Here is a 24,919-nt window from a genome sequence, read left to right on the forward strand (position 1 = left end):
TGAAATTTGCCACATTGTTTTCCCCTGATGCAAACTAGGCCCCTACATAGATGTGATCTAGGAGTGAGAATCAACACCTTTAATACCCACGCACCACTGCTTCACTACAGGCAGCTGCCCCTCCCCCCCTCCTTTCCACCCCCCCACCCCCCAGCTCCCCCACCCCACACACACCTCTGGTGGATAGGCTATTTTTAGCACGTCGGTCATAGCAGGTCTGTCACGACTAGACCGCGAGTGTGCCTTGTGGAGGGGGACAGAGGGGATCCCATTATGCAGGTATAAGTGTGAAACATGGCGGGGCTTTTGTTATGGTTCGGAAGCAGTTACATGACTCACAGTGCATGTCCAGCCAACCAAAAAAAAATAAAAAATCTGAAAAACCAGGACACCCTCCCTACACAGCAAACAAGCGTACATAAAGAGTCTGAAGCTGAGCTGAGCTGAGCTGATGGTCAGGCTATAATGATTGACATTTATATTTTTGGTAATTTTCTTAATTTGGAATCTCCAGTTGTTCTTCTGCAGTGGTTACTGTTGTACCACTGCAGCTGAAGCTTTTGCACCCCTGTGATGCACTCATCTGCAAGTCAGTGACCATATTCTACTCTGAAGGCCACAGAGTACTACAGGAGAGCTAGCACAGATCAGAGGGCAGGCTTATTTCTACTTGATTACAGTGATTATTTTACAGAGCCTTCCAGGGCATTGGTCGGAGTAACCAACCACTTTTGAGTCCAGTTCTATGATTAGAAAGAATTATTTTTAACAGCTGATATCTATTTCCCTTGAATTTATAATGACCATTTCTGGTGAGATGAGAAATTCTACCTCTTCTCAACAAACAGGATAGTTTTTTTCATGGGGTAAAATGGTTACTCTTGTGTAGTTTTTCCATAGAACTGTTGCTATATTAATATACACAATATAGTTCTTAATTAGGTAGACATTCAGTGCACTGCCCTCTCATTTTAAAAATAACAATGGGTTTTCCAGACCAACGTTGAATTTCAGTCTACTGTACGTGTATCTGCAGTAGACATTAGTATTCACATCAGCAAAAACATCTTCTTTTACACTGTAGTAGAAGTGATTCAACAAAAAACTATTTGCATTGTAGTTTAATGAAACTGTGATTAGTATGATATACCACCCATGCCCACAGATAAACATTTATGTAACTGGAATATGTAATATTGTAATATGTGATTAATTTCCACACAAAAAAATAGCAAAGATGACCAATTGTTGTGGGAATGGAAGCAATTTCACTAAATTATTCAATTAAAATCAGAATCATTTGATTGATTTTGATGTAGCGTTAAAATATTTCAGTGTTTTTTTAGCAATGGTAATTTATTGTTTGAATTAATGTTTTGCGTGCTCATTTTATGTGAAATGATTGATTGTTACACTATCATTTATTGCTTTATACAGTGCACGTGCATATTGAGGTTTCTTTTTCATTAAAATTGTTCAATTAGGCATGAGAATTACCATCCGTTATTATCCGTTTCCAAACTGTTATTTTTACAGGTGTGGTTGTGTGATTGTCTGTAATTAAATAATGCAACTGTATGTTGGAATACAGTATGAATTCCATGCATGGAAACTGGCGATCAATCAGAAGTTTTTGCACAAGTATTTGTGGTAGACTTTATTGGAAGTCTACAGTCAAGAAATAACCTGTTGTCAAAATTGTGCAACCTATTGTCAGGTGGGAAAAACCCCTAATGAAAGCTTGGGAGTTCAAACCTTCGGCAGTTTCAGTAGATTTCCACAAAGGCACTGACAAACCCAACATTTTGGGAGGTGCATGAGTCCATCATTTATCATTTAAGGCTCACTCAGTTAGGCATAGCATGGTGATTATTAACATAATCTAGTTTATGCTTCAGAATGGTCACCCCAAACATATTAACAGGTCCACAGCCGCAGCACAGGGAGTTTATTTGAAGGAATGACTCTCAGTTAAGTCTTTAACTGGTGCTTAATATGAACCCACATCTGCTATATTGCATTCATTGAATGTTGATTACTCCCATATATTCTCATATATTGCCGTGTAACAAACAATAAAAAGTCTAGTTTCATTTTGTGAAAATGAAAAAGAAGCATCGCATGATAAAAATAAAACACAAAACATGCAAACTACAGGGTTCTCCTTTTTACATAATCGGGATATGTTTATGATAGTTCACATCTTCAATGTTTGAAGGGTGAGTCATCACAAGGATGAAGGATAATAAATAAAAAAAAGTTTCAGACTTTGGGGAGAATCCCCTGGGTCACGGATAGACGCACAGCGCAGCGCAGACACAGAGACACAGGTAGCCTAGCCGCACATCTGCCAGTATACCGATGCAGAGTTTCTCGCAGCAACTGAACACAATGTTCATCTCGTTTGTCTCTCGCGCACAGCCGCCGTGTTAGCCTAGCGCCACAGACACAAACAAGAGTTAGCCCACTTGAGAGGAGAAAGTATTCATATTCAGTCGCGGTGCCTCGTCCCTGCCTCGTATAAAGCAGCTTATCCTGCCCAAGACAAAGGCAACAGAGGATTCTCCGTCCGTTGACGGAAAGACTCGGCAAACTGACAGCGCAAACCCGAATGCGAAACGCAGAACGTACAGATTCACATTTCCCATCCTAATCCAGCATTCAAAACTAAAGGCAAGAAAAATGTCTAATTATGCTTATACATCGAGAGAAACGTATCACTTTAACATCCGCCCCCCCCCCCCACCACCACCCAAACCCCATGTGTTGGATCTATTGCTCCCCCTTCCTAACGAATAACACTTGAGTCTGAAATATCCGGGAGCTCGCAAGTGTGGTAGCTTAAAGTAGGCTGCACTCAAAGATGAAGTGATGAAGAGCGCAAACAGCCCAAACCCTGGCGGATTCTGCCCCAGACTTGCATCACAAGGCTGCGCGGATGCAGACGAACGAGACAGAAACGTGCACTTACCTTCCCGTCCGGCTATGTACAAAATCAGTGACGAAACCTGGGCGGAATGTCGACACCTCTGCTCCCTCTCTACCCCTGCTCTGACTGTGTTTGAAAATCTGCTAGCAGTGTCTCTCTCTCTCTCTCTCTCTCTTTCTCTCTCGCTCACTCTCTCCCTCTCTCTCACGCGCCTGCTCTCTCTCTCTCTCTCTCTCTCTCTCTCTCTGGAGATGTCGCGGCTGCAGAGGGGAGGTGGGGGGAGGAGGGAGGCTTCGGGGGAGAGAGAGACTGGCAGACAGGGGGGCACGGGGAGGCAGGGCTTGCGTGCGAGAAGCGCGAGGCGTCAGGCCGGAGCACTGCAGAAGAGCAGGGGGGGGAAAGAAAAACGGCGGCGTTTAGCTTTTAGCCGCCCTCCTCTCTCCGCGCCCCCGGCCGCCGGTCCGGGCCTCCGCAGACGCAGAGCACCGCGAGAACAGAGAGCCGAGCCTGTTGCGAAACCTCGACGCCCGGGCTGGCAGGAGGAAGGAGGTGGGGAGGAAGGGGGGGGAGCAGGCAAGGCAGGCACGTTCCCTCCTCTCCCTCTCCCTTCCCAGCATTAATTCAGAGCCGCAGACAGTCGGCTAGCAGCATCGGCGGCTCTCTCTCTCTCTCTCTCTCTCTCTCTCTCTCTCTCTCTCTCTCTCCAGGCCTCTGTCTCTGGAGCGGTACATGTGTAGTGGCGTGTGCACTGCGCCGTGTTTAACGGTGTGTGCGGCAAGCAGAGCTGCTTTCAGCACGCACGCGCCGCACTCTCTGCCCGACTCCGGAACGAGCGTCAGACCGCACGCCTCACAACTCCTCCAGCTGTGGCAAAAAATGGGCTTGACTTCTTTTTTTGGACCTCGTCTTATGAATATCTAAAATGGGATATCGGGAACATCTGAAATTTATGTGCAACATGGTCATTCTTGCTAAGCCATAATAAATATAAATGAGAGAATGTGAGAGAGGCAGAGAGAGAGAGAGAGAGAGAGGGAGAGTGAGCACAAAAACACATATACACTGTCACGTGTGTAAATTGATACAATTATTGATTTGAAACATATTCCTCTTCTAAATGAAAGCAGATTCGTTTCAATTGTTCATTCTATTTGAATTGTAATTCTATAGTAGACATGTCAAAATCATAATCATACGCAGTCATAACAAATCTTTATTACTTCAACTTTTAATTCATCATTTCGGTATGCCATACTCCTTATTTAACCTATATGCAAAAATATTAACATTCTTTGCTTGATATGGGGATGCTGGCTCATTTTGCGAGGAATACTGTACTAATTTAATTCGTATTTACTGTAGCTTGATGTGCTATTGGCAGTTATACTGTATATCGGCAGTGCATTTTCACATGAAATATCATAAGGATAATAAAATAGTATTTCCTTATGTTTTACTTATTTGGTTATAAAGTCAATGTTAGGTGCAAATGCTAATGTGTTGTTGTAGGAAAGAACCCAAACAAAAACCCATAGACATAATGAGCGGGGATACATTTCTAGATGAGAGCATATGTTCAGTTCCTTCTGCTGCGTGACTGTAGCTCGTGAAGCTGTTTATGGGCACTAAGGGCATGAGTCAGTCTCATACGCAGGGGGTTATCCCCTCAAACAGAGCTCGCAAGGACAGGTCATAGTGGACAGCTCCAGGTGCTGAAATACACCAACGGAGAGAAGAGTAACAGAGAGAGTGGGGGAGATGGTTCAGTAACCTCCATATTTTCTACCAGGACATAGTGGGTGGCAACAATCAAGCCTATACATATATATATATATACATATATATATATATATATATATATATATATATATAGAGAGAGAGAGAGAGAGAGAGAGAGAGACAGAGAGAGACAGAGAAAGAGATAGAAAAACAAAATGAAAGCAAACATCCAGGATTTGCATTCTGAAATTTGTCTGTTCCCTATTTGTAATACTTAAATTACCCAGTACCTTGAGGCATGCAACACCTCGCTCCTTAATGACCTTTTCAAGGTGTGCAGACACAATTCCTGGATTTTGTGGTTTGTGCAGGTCAGACAGTTTGCTAGCTTAGCCTGACCAAGCAAGAAATTAAGTAGGCAAATAGGTCATCTTTTTGGAAAAAAAATGGTCCAAAAATAAACATTGGAAGGAGAACTCCTCTCCGACTCTTGGACCACTTCTTGATTAATTGAAAAAAAAGATAATCAGTCACAAACACGTTGTAAGAACATGAGCCAGTGCTTTGGTCTCATGACAGAAAGGACTCCTCTATAGCAGGTGTCTGTCTGTTGCTATAGCCACATGTATAATGTTCCACTGTAGGTGCCCAGTTCTTTTATTTTACACTGGTTTCTCATACAGAATTCTCAAGCCGCATCAAGGGGAAGAATTTGAGCTCAAGTGCAAATCATTTTTACTTCTTGAACCCTTAATAAGACCTCAAATAACTTAATGCAAAATGGATAATGTAGGGAAGCCAATGTGTGTTCTACGCCATGAGGATGAAACCCAGAGACAAAGCCTCATCCCAAAACTACCATTCACCATGCAGTGTTATATGACATTTACACGCACAAGCACACACACACACTCACACACACCCATGTGCGCACATGTGCACACGCACACACTCACACACACACGCACGCGCACACGTGACACACACAACATTTATGCATTCCATATTGTTAAATATAGAAAACAAAAAAGAGAGGAATGTGTGCTTTTCATTTTAATAAATCATCTGAATGTCTAGTAGCACTTTAAATTGTGTTTGACTGCAGTAGCAACATTGCTTGGTTTATGCTTCCAACAAAGCACTATTGAATTGAATAGAGCTGAACTGAAATGATACAGACACAGATGGTGAGTCGTGGAGATGGAGAAATAGAGAGAGGCAGAGAAAGAGATTGAGAGGGTGAGGAGAAAGAGAGATCCACAGATGGTGAGGCAGAGAGATTCAAAAACAGAGAGAGAGACAGAGAGAGGGGAGGAGAAAGAGGGAAGCGGAGAGAGACTCAGATGGCGGAGCAGAGGGATGGAGAGAAGAGGCTGGCTGGCTGTTTCTGTTCTTTCTCTCCTGCGATGATGTGGTAGAGAGTGCTCTCCGTCCTGGACTGAAATAGCCATCCAATCGACTGCAAGCATACAGCAGCAGCTGGCAGCAAATCCCTCTATAATCACATTAATGAGATTAATCGCTGAATTAGCAGCAGTCAAATGTCGGAGTCGTAGAGAGAAATCGGAGCGGGTAATTAACGTTTTTTAAAAACTGACTAAATAACCTATGTTGTGGGGGAAAACTGAGCAGGATATACCTTGGGAAGGATGGACGGAGCGTTACAGTTGCTGACGAGGCCCACTGAAGTCTGGAAAAGTAGGTCAGAGCCAGTGACTCTCCTCACGCATACAATAACACCAGCGCTGCTCCTTACATCAGAACGACCGATTGTTTTTAATAGCTATTCTGAGAAGGCAAACCCGTTCAGCTGATCTGAATGCATTTAGGGACCCTTACAAAGGGAATACCGTTATGACATTACAGGAGAATTTCTTGCCACAATATTAATAACTTACATAAATTATGCGGCTTTTGAAAATTGCAGCAATATAAAATTGCTGAAGACACGCAATGAATATGGCCCTAATAGGAATTAAGCACGCTGCTCTTTATTAACTGGTTCTCATGTCTCGATTCACTTTAAAAAAAAAAAAACTGCATACTGACACACAGCGCAAAAACTCAGCGGGCTCCGAGAAACAAGAGACATTGTGTCAAAGAACTCACCTGAATAACACATCCATTTCCATCCATAATATTTAAAAATGAAGCAGCATCTAGCAACTTTAGTCATTAACAACATGCCATTAGTATGTTGGAGGTTAGGCCAGGTTGCAAATGCAGTCTTGTAGGAAGCTGTCCCTTTAGATCCTGGAAAAGGGCATGCCTATTCATTGGTCCATGAGGACATTTTTACCCAATTGAACTATTTGGTTGGAATTCAATGGATAGTTATACACTAGTTATGACCAAATGTATCTGACACCCCTTGATTTGGGGCTGTTTTTTATGGTTTGGGCTAGGCCTCTTAGTTTGAGTAAACACAAATCTTTATGCAATGAAATTCTAGACAATTACATTACAGGCATTTAGCAGATGCTCTTATCCAGAGCGACGTACAACAAGTGTATTAGTTCAAGGTGCAGAGGTGCAAAAGAAACACACTAGAGTGAAGTAAAGATCGTAGTGCCAGAAGTGACCACATAGATCAGGACTCCAACCCTGTAGGGTAACCTGTTCAGCAAACAAACAAACAATCCTGCCAAGTACAGACTTGCATTGAAATCACATTTGCCTAATCAGAATCAGACAAAAACAATCCTGCCAAATAAAAACTAACATGATCGCATTAGCCTAACTAGGTACATTGAGCTAAACTATAGGCTAGGGAGGGATGGGGAGAGGTGCAGCCTGAAGAGATGAGTCTTTAGTCTGCGTTTGAAGGTAGGCAGATTCTCTGCTGTTCTGACCACCACGGGGAGGTCATTCCACCAGCGAGGGGCCAGGACAGACAGCAGACGCGAGCGGGAAGTACAGACACGAAGAGGGGGAGGTGCCAAGTGTCCAGAGGTGATGCTGTGCTTGGCCATGTAGTGTATATGAAATCTCTAAAATGGTTGTACCAGAATGCACAATAAAAAAAAATCTAGTCATGGGTGGATGGTCTCAGGTCATGTTTTAATTTATTTATTATTATGCTTTCAGGTACAACCATTTGAGAGATTTCATATTTAACTATGTGGTTGCAATGGAATGGATAGTTACATATGAAATCTTTGAAATGGTTTTCCCAGAACGCACAATTTAAAAAAACAAATAACTAAAACATGGGTGGGAGATCGCAGATCATTTAGAACTACCAAAATTGACACCAAATCGAAAGTGATCTATTTGTCTAGTCATCTCCAGTTGTTGCTTACTGTTTCCAAAAGGGCAGTGTCCTTCATGGATAGGCACAACATGCATTCATTATGTCCATTTCCATTGCAGTCAATTGTTGAAAACATGGCATCACACTCAGGAAAAGCAAGTGCGCAGTGGGGCACTGCTCTCTCAATCAGAGCTGTACATTCTCCAGAGAACAGTGTTGTTATTGAAATTTACCTCAATCGAAGCTTTCTTCTACCTAATTAGTTAACAATTACTTGATATTATTTATTACTTTTACTTTATTGCTTATATTATTGTAGCGTCGCGCAAGCCCCCTTGTGGCCAGGAAACCAGAATCCTCAGATTGCTCAACTCAGACACTCTGTGCTCCTGCAACCAAACTATGAGAGGAAACAACAAACTACGTGTTCTACTGTACTAGTAGCTGTTACATGACAACTAAGCCAAATGAGTTTTTAAGTGCCAATTGTAACTGTCACATAATTCATCCATTTAACAAGCACCCACTCATCCAATCATCTCCAACTAGCATGACACATGAGACAATAACTTATATTTAGGAGTTCATAAAAATACTCTGTCAAAACCAAAAATTCATATTCCATCATAGCTACATGATAAAGCCAACAGTGGCTGGAAGGAATAGAGTGGTTAAAAATTCTGCTCACTGAATAGCAAAATAAACCAGTGAAATTCTTATGTAATAATACTACATCATTCTACTATCAATATGTGCATCATTGGTCAGTGGTCATTTATTGTTTTGAAAAATATGAGAAATAAATGCACAAAAATAAAGCAAGGATAGGCCTTCACATCTACCATGCGCAAAACCCCACTTGCTTTGTTTGCCGTTGTAACTCTTTTCAGTTCATTCTGGTTTGATTGATAACTCTTTTGTTCAATAGAGGACAGTATAAGGTCTTCAACAGTGTATGGGATGTGTCATTGGAAGTTTATAACAACGAGCCATAATGTTATGCAGTAATACACAAGCACGCGAGGCTTAATTGTTGTTTTCCTTTGGTTTTTGGAAGAGTTTACTACTTTTGTTAACTCATCAGCATGAATAAAGCAAATTCTCACCATGCTGACTTGGATTTGGGGATTGGGTCTAAAGCATGAACTCTAGTGGGGAAGCATATGAATATGGCGAAGATGTATGTATTACGGCAGGTAATATTTCACTTATTTACGTTGTGTCATATTTTTGATATTACCATATTAGCATTGGTCCTAATAGACAACTGATAGGGTTGAGAGTATTCTTGAATCTAGTTTTATTTTATGCTTGATTTGACACATTGGCAAATATCAGTTTCCATAAACAAACTGGACCAAAGATTCAAAGTTTTCTTATAAACGCATGATATTTTTCCCAAATAACAAGATGCAAATATAAAATAAGAAAATAATAATAAAAAACATACATATATGGTATTGCTACTTGGGGTCAGAATATATGATTATAGTTATGGATTTTTCTATTACTATAACATCATACTGTACATACATATTTGGAGAAATCCTTGGAAAAAATAGATGAACATATAGATGTAAAGAAAAGGCAAACTGCATTAGTTGTATTTATGACTAGCCTTTACTGCACTGTGTATTGTTTACAGGTACACACATGCTGAACGTATACGTCAGTCAGCTGATCATCTTGCTGTCACACAACCTTGTCATCAAGTGACCAGAAGGTGCATGCTATAGACTAACAGACAAACTACATTTTTCAGTATATCTGTCAGTATAGACTAAATTGCTTAACAAGATCAACATGTTGATTCCCTTGCATTGGTAGCTCTGAGGTAGATATTGTGGGGTGCTCAACTAAACCAGCTAGCTTGCTTTCTCCCCAGTAGGTGAGGAGTTGGTAGTGAATTAGATGAGTTACACATATTGATGTTCAAATCATATTATTTATCAAGTGAACAACTGAAGCTTCAATGCTGGATGTCTAAAATTGTACCTGTGTGATACATGATTGAGCATCCATAGTATTTTCCAATATATAGGCACAGCTATAATTAACCTGCATGTTAATCTGATCAAACACAAATAACTGTCATACACCTATTTTACAACCATACACATAGACCATACACATACAACCCCCACTGGCATCATCCAAGGTAAATCAACCTGAGGAGATTTTGCATTAAAGAACACTGGTGAGAATGGGCCCTTTTGTGGTCATCTAGTGTATAAACAATTCATATGTAGCCACCTCCTCATAGTCTAACTCAGGGGTCCTCAATTTTATCCAGAAAGGGCCGGTGTGGGTGTAGGCTTTTATTCCAACTGAGCAGTTACACACCTGATTCTACTAATTAAGGTGCTTAGCAAAGATTCCAAGGGGTTGATCAGTGGAATCAGGTGTGTTACTGCTTGGTTGGAACAAAAGCCTGCACCCACACCGGCCCTTTCTGGATAAGGATTGAGGACCCCTGGCCTGACTGCTGAATCAGCTTGCTGCGAAGCAGACACTTCTGATGGAGTGGACCTGGCAGTGTGAAAACAATCACAAAGATGGAGCCCTGATGGCTTCATCTCAGTGAGGGGTTATGACTCATGGCCTCCTACATCATGTCTCATCATTGATGGACTGTGTCTGTCTGTAGGGTCTAGCCATGTTTGAAACGGTTAGCAGATAAACGCGATGGTATGGGGAGTGACACCATATTCACTTACCAACCGCAAGCATAACAATGGAAAAAAAAAGTTTTTTGTTTTTCTTTTCATAAGTGAGAGATACTGGGGGTTTTTTTTTGTTTGTTTCATTATTTCCAACATCTTTATTTCTATTTTTCAAAATTCTCCAACTGCACTTGAACACAAGAACAGATAAATTTAACAGCATTCATTCATAATTATATACACAAATATCAGTTTTTAAATCATGCTGACATTTGTTTCCTTCAGTACAGCGGTCTCTGGATGCATACACCACAGGAGATCAATCAAATATCATATTTACCTTTTTGAAGAATTATTGGCTAATATACATATGTACAATCTCTAGAGGCATAACATTGCTATACAAAGCTGCTTTTGAGTAACTTGCATTAGACCATGAACCACTGAATGCCCTGTGTTTGCCTTTATAAAGCCAGCAGGTTCTCAGAAAATACTCTAAATTCCTTCTTTGCGAACAAAAACTGGGCCAATCAAAAACATACACTAAGACTGAAAAAAAAAAATCACAACTGCTTGGCATCTCACATCCTACATGTTTTCCATTGTAATGTATTCAATACTGAGCTGAATTGCGCACCAGTACTGCAGCCTGTACTGGTGCACCTAAAGGTCACAAGTAGGACTGCCGTTGTACCCATGAGCAAGGTACGTAAATCGGGTTGCTTCAGTACATGTACAGATCCAGCTGTATAAATGGATGCAATGTAAATGCTATGAAAAAGTTGTGTAATTTTCACTGGATAAGATGTAAAATTAAATAAAATGCCGGTAATGTAATGTAATGTAATGTAATGTAATGCCTGTATTCAGTTCCCATACAATCAGGTAACACAGCAACGCATTAATGCAACATAATTTAAATATAACTACCACTTGCTACCAAATGTACTTGTATGTACAACTGAAAGTTTCCACATTCCATTGACCTCCAATCACTCAGTGAACAGTTCCAATATACAGTATGATGAATGTTACTGTAGTTCACATAGTAAAGTACAGAGCTATATTTTTTTACAGTTTATTGCATTACTTTGTATCAAAGGGAAATTACCACTGAGAAGGAATTTTTTCATAAGCACCACTGTTACTGTTACTTGCATTGCCCTCTGATTTGATTAATGTTTGCTCAGAAACAGTTAAGGCGCTTGGTGTTAAACCATTTATGACAAGCCAAGGTTTTTATCTAATAGTATTATCTCTTTACCATCTGCAGATTTCTGTCTTACCTTGAACCTGGACATGTGCTCCCCAAAGTACTTGGTTGACAAACTCTCATGAATCATTGGACCAAGACACTCTTTCTAGTCGTGAAATTATGTGCTTCACAATCTAAACCAACGAACACTTCCCATTTTACAATCATTATAATTTACACCCTTTAAAAGTACAATTTTCTCCTTTCAATGGTTTCTTTTGAAATAGCAATCAGCTCAACAATGGCATTAAAATTAACATTAGGCTAACTATAATAGTGCTAACAATTTTAATCTGATTACAAAAAAAAAGAATAAATACCTTGACTCTTGCAAGTTTTTATTTGTCTCCTACCATTACAAGGACCTGATTTACAAAGTACAATGTGCACCTGGCCATTTTTGTCTTTCATCAATGAATAAATAACTCTTGGTCCCTCCAACTGTTGTTCAGGACTATAATCCCCCATCTGAATGTCACTGCAACAGTGATTTGTGCTTTTTTTGTTGTTGGTACTTTGATATGATTTGTCTTAGCTTTTGTCTGAGTTGCGTGTTAGCAATTGGTCTCACATGGAAACATGCCACTGTAGCTTCTGGCTTGCTTTGTGGGGGTATACTGTGTAGTATATTCTGACACTTCGTAAAATGTACTGTGTAAATACTGATGAAAACAAACTACCAACATGTAAAGGTCAATGCCAGTCATGGATCATGCCAAAATATGAACGTAAAACTAATGTTAGATACTGCTAGCTAGATAATTACCTGGCATACTGATCCACCCAATTTTTTTCAATTGATTCTCCAACTAAATAAACTACACTAATCATAACAGCAACATATAATTTTGCTCACAGGCATTAAATTGGGCCAGTTAGCTTGTTGCTTACAATTGAGAGGGGTGGGTTCAGAACTCACGATTAACCAGCTGGTTTTCGTAGTAGTATTAATATATGAAGGCTTCCATACCAATTCAATGAATCTATTTTTTTCATAAATTCCCACTATTACATTATTACTTTTTACTTCTTGCACACAACTGCATTTATGCTGAGACCAGGTTTCTGGTGGTGGATTGGTTGGATCCGGATCCCTTAAACACCTTACAATACTACTGCACTGTGTGATTGTACTGAAACTCCACCCCCAAATGACCGATCTTGCCCCTGTTCCAGCAACTCAGCACAAGAACTTATAAAACAGAAGGACATTCCAACTTCAATGCAAACATCAATTCAAGCTCTTGCACAGAACAAGGCCCAAAGATACAAATGGCAAAATATTTATTTATTTGTTTATTTATTTATTGATACAGAATTAATTCAAGTACTTTCCTGTCAGATTAATACACAATACGGGGCACTTCTGCCACATTTTTATCCAGTCACACCTCTAAGAATCACTAACTGTAGTCTGGCATCTCTAAACCAAAAAGACATATGCATAAAGGCTAACTACTAGAAGTGGCAGTCAATTAGCTCATATCGAATGTGCTAGTACCCCTGTAGTTGGTGAATACATATGCTTATGCTCTTAATTGTGGGGCAAATTAAAAAAAAATGTATTTATGGTATTATAACCACCATAACATTTTACTCTTAATCAATATCCAAAATCTGTTAAAGTGATTAAACTGCTATTTTACTTTAATGTTCAGTGATCAAAATGATCAAAGTGCACATGGAATATTATATTATTATTATTATTATTATTATTATTATTATTTATTTATTTTTACCTTCAAAAAATATAATCTTTCTGAATTACTGCCCCTTCATGATATTTGACATGCCAGAGAGAAACAGAGGCACACACATAGAAGCACACACACACACACACACACACACACACGCACGCACATGCTCCCACACACACACACGCTCACATGCACACACAAAGGCGTTCACATCTGCATTCTCAGCACCCCACGCTCCTCCTAAGCCTAGCATCCCGTCTGCCTCTCACAGCGTCGCTTCACGGCAACAACGGCAGCGGTGTGCGGCGCGCGCAAACGCGGCTCCCCCCGTCCTTCCCCGAAGAACGACGTCCCCGCGACGCCACGCGCCGGGATCCGCCGCGCGAAACGACGACCGGCCCGGGCGAAGGCGGGCGAAGAGAGAGAGAGACGGACGGGGAAATTTCCGAGGCGGGCGGGAGGGAGGGAAAGCACAAAGGGAGGCGCGGCAGAGGGATGAGTGACGTGCGCCCTGGAGACGGGAAACGGGAGCTGGGACGGGTACAGTATTCGGGGAGCGTGCTGCAGGGGAGCGGCTCCGCGTGCAGGCTGCCGGGATGCACGGGGGGGGGAGGGAGATCTCTCCCCCGGTGCATGTGAAAAATGCAGGGCGGTATACCGGCAGGCCTCTGGGACCTGCTTCACTTCCGCACAGAGAACGCTCTACGTAACGCGTCCAAGTACAGCGTGTCCTATATAACACGTCTTCACGGATACGGTACACTCTGTCTCATATGTCCATGCATGACCCGTCTTATACGCTCTATCCTACATGAAGCATGCATTCACAATACATCCAGCACAACATATATACTCCATGTCATTCATTATCCATGCATCTATAGTAGTTCCAAGTATGTAACACATGCACACAGGATATTTTTTCACTGCATATCCATGCACAGTGCGTCCTACGCAACACATTCATGTGTGCTACACCGTATGTAAAAATCAAACACATTCATTCCCAATCATCCCTCTCTCCCCAGGGATACCGTTTCCTCTTCTAACCCTCGTCACATTCTGTTTTTTTCCGCCAGACCCTAAAAAAAAAAAGAAAAAATCTATGGAACGTGACCTTCTGTTAAAGCGATTAAAACAAAATGTTTATCAGCGATGCAAATGAGCCTGAATTCATTTTCGATGACAGATGGCCCCATAGATAATGATGATGATGGAAGAGAGAAAATTGAACGTCTCTTACGCGGTGGTCATGGTAACGGGGAGCAGAGTGAAAGCGGTAATAAGCGGCGCCACATGTTAAGGCTGTCGGTTCCGCGAGTCGGAGTCAGGGGGTAAATAAGGTAACCGTGGCCACCAACTTCGCTATTACCGCGCGGATTCTTCATCAGAGCAATCACTGCAGAAGGGCTGAAGCACATATTTCATAGAATGTTTTATGGACAAAGGGGGGAAATTCATATATATATATATATATGTATATATATATTTTTAACATGGTACCGTTTGCTGCTTGCATTCTGTGCCTCCCTGTCGGCGATAAGGAATGCGTTGTCGCAACAGTACGCTTTGCGCAGCTCCTCCCCGCGCTGGGCTTCTTCCTGTGAGAGGAACCGGCGGCCGTCCTCTTCGGGCCGACTGGAGCGGGAGTGGGAGTACGAGTGGGAGGGGCGAGACGCTCTCCCGGGCAAACCCGCGCCGCGGCTCTCCCGTCCCGCTGCAGACAGGCGCCCCGGCTAATCAAGGTTTTCGATACAGTACGGGAGAAGAGAGAAGAAAGGAGGCGAGAAATTGCTCTTCGCCGCTGCCTTTGTGCTTCGCTCGCCAACGAGCAGCCAGCGAACCTTCAGCCCTCAAATTAACAGCAAAATGCAACCTTTTCTTTTCATCCCCCGTTCCAAATTCTATAATTAAATGTCTCCTGCCATTGATATCTGTTTTGAGATTTTAAAAGCATGCAGTTGCATGCGTCTTTCGCTGATGAGATGGGTTTAAAGGGTTTGAGAAGGCGACGGGTGACTGACCTACTTAACTGTTCTCGTAAATAATATATCTCCACAGACAAAAAAAGTGTTTTTTTTTTTCTTCAGCACAGTCCCTTGGAAGACTCCAGCATTTATACACAAAGGCACCCTTCCCAGAATGCAGTTTTTTTTTTATCTATGAGTGATAAACATGAATGAACTGGACTAACCTGTGAGAGAGAGATGGGAAGCAAGTAGAAAAAAAGGAAAGAGGAACCACAGCTGGTGCTGTATGGAGTGAAGTCACTGTCAAAAATACATATATATGTAAATTGTGACTTGCAATAGTAAATGACATGTTGCAAATGCAACAACAGACTGTATGTGTGTATGCATATCATTTTATGGGTATGTGCACTCGTGTTTACAAGACACTATAAACGCGTATGATTTTTTTGTGAGTGTCTGTATCTGGATTTCAAATACAGACATTCATAAACAGAGTGCAGAATGTCCATGTCACATTATCAGAATTCTGGCAATGATTTCAAATTTGTAATTGTACTTCTGATCCTTCCATGCAGAATCATGCCTGGCCTAACCCATCATGAAAATATCAAGAGGTAGTTACGCAATAGCTTTGCCCTATTGGCCGATATAGCTCCCAAACAGTAGGACTTGATGGAAATGGTAAGCCAAGGTGCACTCAGTAGTCAGTCCCTAAATAGTTTTCTTTGTTTTGAAATTTAAAAAATGTTTTGTTTTGCACTGTTCATAGTAGAGAAGACAGCCACCAAAGTTAGCTAGCTTATGCCGATTTTGAATTTTGCCAAAATTTGAGCTAAAGTTAGCTTCCTAATCAGTAATCACGCAGGCAGCTAGCATGGCATGAATAAGATAACTGACAATACTACATGCGTACATCAATTTGGCTATATGGAATATTATTCATTCAATCACCCAGTCAGTAAAGCAGACAACACAGGGTGAGGGTCAGACTCCTCTTGGGCCGAAGTCAAAACAGGCAGCCAACGGACCAGTCTCAGTCTAACAGGAGGTAGACTAGGCAAAGAAACCAATATTTTAGTGTGTATGGTCTTTCTATATGACCATGGGCTATATTTTCCGGAATCAATGTGGCATAGCGCATGGGCGCAGTCAATGGCGCGGCGCGTAGCGTACTGGCCGTGGCTAGCAATTGTTCGTATTTTCGGGCCCAGACGAGCAGTGCAAAACGTGAAGCATGTGGCGCACCTGTCAACAGGGCGGGCTAATACTGAATACGCTATCAGTGGGTGTGGTGTAGCTGCTTTTGTAAATAGCCAATCAAATGTCCTCTTTTCATTCCCTTTTTGAGTCTTGCATTGTACATGGCGTGTTGCCAATTTCCATGGCCCAGCACTGCAATGGAAGATGTGGATAATGATATACCAATCAGACGTTTCTCACAAGACATTCTTTTACAGGAGATGCAGTCAGGCTGTCACTTAAAAAAAAAAATTCAGTAGAACAAATCTCAAAAATACAATAAATTTGATCAAACATGTTAAAATTTTCTTACGTCAGAATTAGAACACTTCTTAAATGTTTATTATGGGTCAGTTTGAATTTCCCATTAAACCGAATTTAAGCTAATTAGAAGAAAAAGAATTAAGAATTAAGAAAAAGAATGAAATACCAGACCACAATGCAGTATAAGAACAGCCATGAACAAATAGAAATTAATATAAGAATTAATTTTTTTTTTTAAAGACAATGAACAATAAATGCATTTTTCCTTCTTCTGGGATTTATATCAAAGTCAAATTGAACTGCATATGATCCATGAAAACCGTTTGATTGCCTTTTGAACAGACTGCGAAACATTGCATGGTAAATCTATACTAATCTCTCTACCCACCTTTTAAGGTGATATGGTATTGACACCAAAACTAGGTTTGCAAATAACTCTTTTGAGCAGATAGAAAATCTGGCCAATCCTCACCCATTTAGGGGGTGTTCTATTGAGGACCTTATAACTCCAGATATGAGCATCACAGAGACTTGGAATATGACTTAAATGAAGCAAGACACTTGTACCATTTGCTGTACAATACTAAAATAAGATTATATTCATAATTTACTTTGAAATAAAATGCCACAAATGCAATTATCTTGGCGAAAATGCAAAAATGAAGTTGTTCTCCTTCAGTTTGAAATGAAGAAATGATAGGTTATATAATTATATATATATATATATATATATATATATATATATATATATATATATATATATATAGCAGGTCCTGGATCTAGCAGGTCCACATGACTTCTAGGTGGTTATGCTTTGCTTATAAACTAAAGGTTATTTACTGTTTCTCATAAATACTGTGTTCAATGCATGCCTTAACAATCTTAAAAAAAAAATTTTAATACAAAAAAAAATATTTGGAATGTGTTAGTTACACATCGGGTGTTTAATAGCCATATAATTAAAATGGCATATCTAGGTTGGACTGTAACCTGTGTATAAATGTGGATATGAAGAAATTTGCATCGCAGTTAGCTATTATTTATTTATTTATTTATTTATTTGGCTTTGACAGCTACCTCAATGCTAGCCACAGTTCACTCACGTGACAAGCAGGATTCTCTTGTGGCACACAGAGATTTGCGTGTCATTACTATGGCAACTGATGCCAAGACACTTTTATTCTAAATAGTGTAATAGTCCTAAGCTGAAGAAAACATGACCACTTAAGGACTGGAGTTGAATGCTTCATGCTGTACACTATGAGTATACAGCAGAAAAATATATCAGTGTGCAACAAAACACCATACCATGAAAAGCATTTGTAAGATGCAATAAACATATTGGCTATATTAAAATATGTCAAAAAGGATTATAGTCCTAGGTGCATAATGCTTTATAACAACTGTCAGTTCTTTAAAAGCATCAACGATTTAATGCTTTATGACATTATTAAGGTAAAAGTATTATTAAGCCTGATATTCTCTCCACCACATCAATTAAAATGACATACAATTTATATGACATAACTATGGCATTAATACCTGACTTAACTTATATACTTCCCCAATGAGAGCTAATGAGAGCTTTTGCAATAAAGAAGTTAAATACTGTTTTTGAACAAGTAGTCATTAAAGCCATTGCTGTAGCATTGACGAAGACTTAGCAGGGGGGCACCATTCTTTATACCCCTCTAAACAGTCCCTCTGTTCAGAAAGGATACAGAATACAGAAAAGTTCACCTTCATCAATATTTATTAAAGGAGTCATGCATGATTATTTTTATCTTTGATAATGTTTTAACAGTATTCTAAACCATTTCTACATCCAGCAAGCCAGAAAGCTAAACACTGCTAACATTGATGTAGCTACTGTAGCTCTTGCGGTAGCTGGATAATTTATTACATAATGATTTGCCTAAGGTGGCTAGCTAGCTACAGTAAATTTGCTAGCTAGCAAAACTAGGTAAGGCTAAGGAAAAGTGATACTATTGTACTGTATGCACTTGATACCTGTAGGTATGTGACTGACATTAGTTAACTTATCAGTACATATAAGCTTGTATATGAAGTAGGAATATCAATAATTAAAATGATATACTATATTATAATAATAACTATAGGGGAACTAGAGAAACATCATCTGTCATTACATTTTTATTTAACTTTATATATACACGCGTGTGTGCGTGTGCATGTGTGTGTGTGTGTATGTGTTGAGAAAAAATGCTGATTTGTCAGAAGGAGGGCAAGGACTGAGGAAAAGAAAATAATTCCATAATATGGGTCTCATTCAAATATATTTAAAATTACAAACATGAAATTTGATGAATAGCATGTTTACTGTTCAACAATGGCAGCCATAACAAGGACACGAGATACAATATCAGCAATAGCAACAAAACATCAGAAAAATAAAGAGCTACTCTGCAACGCTATTCAATCAAATTTCTCTAAATGACTACAGATCAAAATATAAGACAAATTACTGTTACTGGTAAGGCAAAGGGACGACTCTGAAAATGAATGTCGAAGAATGCCTTCAAATTTTGTGGAAAAAAAACAATAACCTTGAGTTATCGCCCGATCCAGTCACCGTCATTAATCTTTCGCAACTTTCACTCATTGTCACTTCGTGATAATCACATCCACACATCCTCAGCCTCGAGCCCGATTTTCAAGTCGGCTGTTTAGAAGTATTTTATTCAGCTGTCTGCTGAAGAACGCGCGCAAACCAGGATGGATTTTCCCGCCGCATCTCGGCTGAAGGAGTCATATTGTTTAGTGAATTATCTCAGCGGCACCTGATTCTGCCCGAAGGTCTTCAGGATTGATTGCAGGTGGGGTGCGCTTGGGTCAGGATGCGATACGTGGCCTCACAGTGGTAGCACGCGACACGGACGGTGGGCGGAAAACTATTAAATTACCAGGCGAGGTAACTTCAGGTTGCAGTTTGCCGAAACGCAAATCCGAATGCATTTCCGACAGCTGTGTTGTCGTACGAAAGCACGCAGGACTGTAGCGCTGCCTCTGCAAAGAGGAAATAGATATATAGATATGTGAAGAGAAGGCATCCATTTGCTTCTGGCAGTCATGAATTGTCACTCACGATAGGAGCTGGAGGGTTAGGTCTTTCTCCTGTATTAATGGGTAATTACTTCCGCCGGCAAATTCTGCCAGACGGTCTGGAAGGGCACCTCGTAGGGCCTCTGTGGTCACGGCGTGACGATTCAGAGCGGGCACGCGGACATTCGAGTCCGCTCCCCATCCCCCCACCCCCCCGGGCACACGCACACAAACGCACGCAGACACGCGTTGCCTGGATTTTGGGGGCTCCGAAGAGTCTCACACCCCTCTCTCGCTACGGGACGGGCTGCTCCCTAACCCAGCCGACATTGACTGATGGGCCGCCTGCAGCCACCTTCTCCAGCACGATGCAGGAGTCGCGGAGAAAGAGACCGTGGCATTTTCAGAGAAGGAGGGGGAAAGAGCAACACCCACCGATCTGATGGAGAGAGCACATTATCACTCTCCACAAAACTGCAGACGTGGCACGCATTTTAATAATCACGTGTCGACATTCAACAGGAAAATTGACGTAATTATACGTCTTTTAAATTTTTTTTTATATTTTCAACATGATTACATCATTTCCAATGAGGTTTACAGGGCTTTTACACCCTCACAGCATGAACTGTAATTGAGCTTAAGTTGGAACTCATCACCGTCAGTACAAAATACATTTTGCCCTCAGTTCATAGTGTTCCAGAAGTTGTGATTGCTTTTATAATAATTATTTTATTTGAATAAAGGAGCATACACACTAGATGATGGGTTCTCAAACTCTGTACTGGGGTCCTACTGTGTATGAGTGTTTTTGTTACAGCTAAACCGTTGATCAGAAGAGGGTTTTTGGTGCTGAATGCTAGTTTGATCCAATGCCTTTCAACTGATCATTGAACTACCAATTATTAACAAATTTTTTTGTATCAGAGACCACGTGCCCACACCTTCAGAAACTGTAAACACACACACACACACACACACACACACACACACACATACACGCAATGTGAAGGTTGAGTCGGTCACTCTGTTATTCAGTATTCAGTGTGGCATGAAAAGTTCAGGACTTACTGTTCGGGGCATCTCCATGACTTATTACTCATAAATACAACACCAAATCACACCGTGAGGCATGCAGGTGCATACAGTTACTGGCATCGATGTGCAAAACTGGCGAATACTTCAGCAGCTTAATGCTCGGCGATGTCCTCAGGAGGAGTCTCGGTCTTTACTGTTTGCCCATAGCTTTCCGGTACAGAGGGAAAGCCATGGATTAGAAGCCCGCTCAAAGCATCAATATCGCTGGCTGCAATCGACATATTTCCCCCTCTCAACCTTGGCCATTGTGTTAATTAAAGGGGCTGAGCAATTCAATAGTTTAACTGTATGCAACCCTCAATCAACAGTGGTGATATCTGGTGAACAAACTGCTCTGTAAGATTGAGACTTTTATTATGACAGGGCTGCAGGTAGACTTTCATGTGTTTATAACCACTGCTGGGTACTCAATGACACACCTTGATGCATGGAATACTTTTTCAGATATACATGTGTTCTTTTTCACTCAGTTCCTCAAATTTTTTTTTTTTTTTTACCTCAAAATGCTATTTGAAGGTGCTTTTCACTTTTTCAACAGTGTGGGTCTGGGAGATGCACAAGAAAACAAATAAAAGAAAAAAGAGGCTATACTCTTAACAACATTATAGAGTCTGGAGCAGTCTGCAATAGATCAGGAAGACACTGCTGGGTGCTATTTAAAATCCATTTAAGTATATGCATTGTTAGGTTTCCTGGTATATGTGCGGGTTTGATTGTTATTCATACTGTACATTGTTTTTAGAACAGTGAACTGGCGAACCAAAATTGAATAATAAATGGATCAAGGAGCTAAATGTAAAACTGCCAGCAAAATGGCTACTTTACAGTAAGTACTCTAGCAAAAATTGTCCATAAACACACAAACAAAAAAAGAGCCAGCCACAAGCTGTAAACACTGTCAGTAAAACTGTGTTTTTACATTTACTAGCAGTTTTACTTTACTTTTCTCATCTTAAATCCTTCCATTTTCTGTGCCAGTATGCATGTCCTGGTCAGGGTCGTGGGGGGAGGGGGGGGGGGGGGGGGGCGGAGCCTATCCTAGTGTGCATTGGGCATGCAGGGCACTAATCTTAAATGCAACATTAAAATAAATTCTAATACAATTATTTATTTATTTATGTTTTACTCAAACCTCTCACTTCAGGCAGTGTAGTGTTGTATAATGGGTAAGGAACTGGTCTTATAACCTCAAGTTCACAGGTTCGATTCTCGGGTAGGGCAGTGCCGTTGTACCCTCAAGCAAGGTACTTTACCTGCAATGCTTCAGTATATGTCCAGCTGTATGAATGGATGCAATGTAAATACTATGTAAAAGTTGTTTATGTCACTCTGGATAAGAGTGTTTGCTAAATGTAATGTAACGTCATAATGTAACTTCACAAATTCCTGTCACCTGGTTTACACAGAATATTGGCAATATTTTCACAACAAATTATTGCATTTGGTTGTATATACCTGACCCAGCTGATTGTTGCAATGTTGAGTGTTATCTGACGGGTGCATCAGATCTCTTTCATTCTTCAGAAAGGGCAAGCCCACTTGCTTTTTAAAAGAAGATCCTACTGCCAGCCTGGGCAGCACAATTTTTCCTATTTCTTCATAAGCATTGAGATGGACATGAAGCCCCTTTGATTGAACCTCAATCAAAAAACTTCTGTGCTGTTTGATGGAATTCCATATGCACTTTAACAACCAAAATGCATTTAAATCTAGGGGATCATCTCTGTCAAAAGGAATGCTAAATTCTTGCTCTTCACCAGTACTTGAAATGGTATTTTAAAAGTATCTATTGTAATGGGCACATGAGATTTGGGATTAGATTAGGTGCAGATTAGCCATCAGTGCAATTTTGGCACTCCCCACAGTATGATTACTGATGAGAGACAAAGGCATACTTTTGCATACAGACTTGCTTGGACTTTAGTTTTAGGGTTACAATGTTCCATCTCTCAGCAATTGGCTGGGTCAGACATCCAGGGCCATTGTTTGTATATGCATATATCTGCCAGCAATTTCACTCCATAAATACAGCACAAGAAAAAATGGCCTATATATATATATATTAATTTGAATCCTGTTGAAGTAAAATAAAATATTGAAGGTGAACATGATGGGTTTAGGAAATTGGCAATGAAAATGAATTTCTGAAAATCCAGTTTGAAATTACATCATATCATGAATTCTGTTTGTCAGTGTTCACAAAGAGAAAAATCAACCAGCTAGCCTATATGATGCATACACCAACCAATGGGGGCAAATATTGACTCAGTAAACCAATACGTGAATTTATCAAACCAATACAATTTCAGTGTAACCTATACAAGTTAAATAAACCGTCTGGTGTGGACAGGAAATTAACTGATTTTCCCCAGAACAACAATCCAGAAGAAACAATGTGAAGCTTTTCATTGTGCTCTAACTCTCCTTGCAGTGGATCTGTTTGGGGTGCTCCTTTGCCTCTTAAGAAATCAAATTGAATAGAAATAATTTGTTACTACCAAATGTTTCCATGGCCACATAGAAAGAGCACTTGTCCGTCTCCAGGTCATTCTCTTCATAATTCTTTAACCTTCCTCTTGCCCCATTGTTTCTTCTTTTTTTTTTTACATCTTTTTATATGAGAGGCATGTTTTCGAGGGTTGTAATGGTTTTCCTGTGTATGCATTTTCAGACTAGGATAATAGGATGTGCTCTCGTAAGGCTGCAGATACAAAGGCTTTTATTACACCATCTAACTTTAAGGAAGTGGGGAACTAGAAAAACATGGGGCACTTTGCAGTCCACTAACTCCAAGTAGAGCTCAAGTCAACTTGCTCATTGCGCTCAGTAAATTAAAGTATGCACAGTAATACTACAATGAAACTGGTTTTAACTCACTTTAACAGTTAGTGCATTAGCTCACCATCGTAGCAAGAGGATACAAGATCTTTGTTTTTAATGGAGAGTGCAAGAACTAACTGAAAGACTGCATTTTAAAGTAAATATCTTCAAAGTTATCTAGAATAAGTCTTAAGGTTAGTTAGACTTTCCTTCTGTGTACCTTTATGCCATACGGTAACAGTGTTCTCGGAACGTAGTCTGAAGACATGAAACATAATTATGAAATTATATTTTAATCTCATATGTTCTCTTGGACACTTAAACTCAAACAGTATTTAAGTGATGGATCCAGAATTTCAGACATAGGAAAATCAGTGTCTGTTGATTTCTGGTGTGTATCAGCACTCAATTTAAGTAATTCTTGGGCGGTAGTGTCCAGAGGCCTTGTTTCTGAGGTTGAAATCGGACGCTAACTCAAGTAATACCACAGAACCCTGCAAGTGATGTTGCTGTCCATGCCTGGACCCAGAATAAAATAGTTAACAGTTAGCATGTAATTGTCTTTGATACCTGACGATGACCCACTGGTCAAAATGTTGTCTATTAATTAAACACCGACTGTGAGCATTCAAAACCAGCGTGGGTAATCCTTTTTTTTTTTTTTTTCTTAAAATAGTTTACCCCAAATGACTTGCCAAAATTGCCCAAAACTATTTATAGTATTGTCTACAGGTCAGAATTAATGTTCAAACAAGGAACGAACATTAACCCCAACAAACCAAGGTGGAACAATCCCTGGAAAATGAACAACTTGAGGGAGTAGAAAGAAATGACATGGCTGAACTAGTGACAGTTGGCCACAGAACGTTTGAAGGTCAAATTGTATTCATGATTAATTTTGTATTCCCAGTTGAATGCATATGAGCAATAAGACAATTGTTTAATT

The 24,919-nt window shown here is 40.3% G+C and overlaps 1 protein-coding gene across 8 annotated transcripts in view; it reads right to left on the bottom strand.

Annotated features, from left to right (window-relative positions):
- myt1la (myelin transcription factor 1-like, a) overlaps positions 1-3,161 on the bottom strand; it is a 73,896-nt gene extending 70,735 nt beyond the window's left edge. For 4 of the 8 annotated variants that reach the window (XM_035422749.1, XM_035422748.1, XM_035422753.1 and 1 more), the window contains exon 1: positions 2,972-3,160. The gene's annotated coding sequence lies outside the window, so the exon portion shown is untranslated. Of the gene's footprint in view, positions 1-2,971 lie in introns of all 8 variants that reach the window. The other 4 variants (XM_035422752.1, XM_035422751.1, XM_035422746.1 and 1 more) reach the window with 2 other exon arrangements.
- Between the last annotated feature and the right edge of the window lie 21,758 nt (positions 3,162-24,919).

This window comes from Anguilla anguilla, chromosome 6 (assembly GCF_013347855.1).
Source record: "Anguilla anguilla isolate fAngAng1 chromosome 6, fAngAng1.pri, whole genome shotgun sequence".
NCBI classification, from domain to species: domain Eukaryota; kingdom Metazoa; phylum Chordata; class Actinopteri; order Anguilliformes; family Anguillidae; genus Anguilla; species Anguilla anguilla.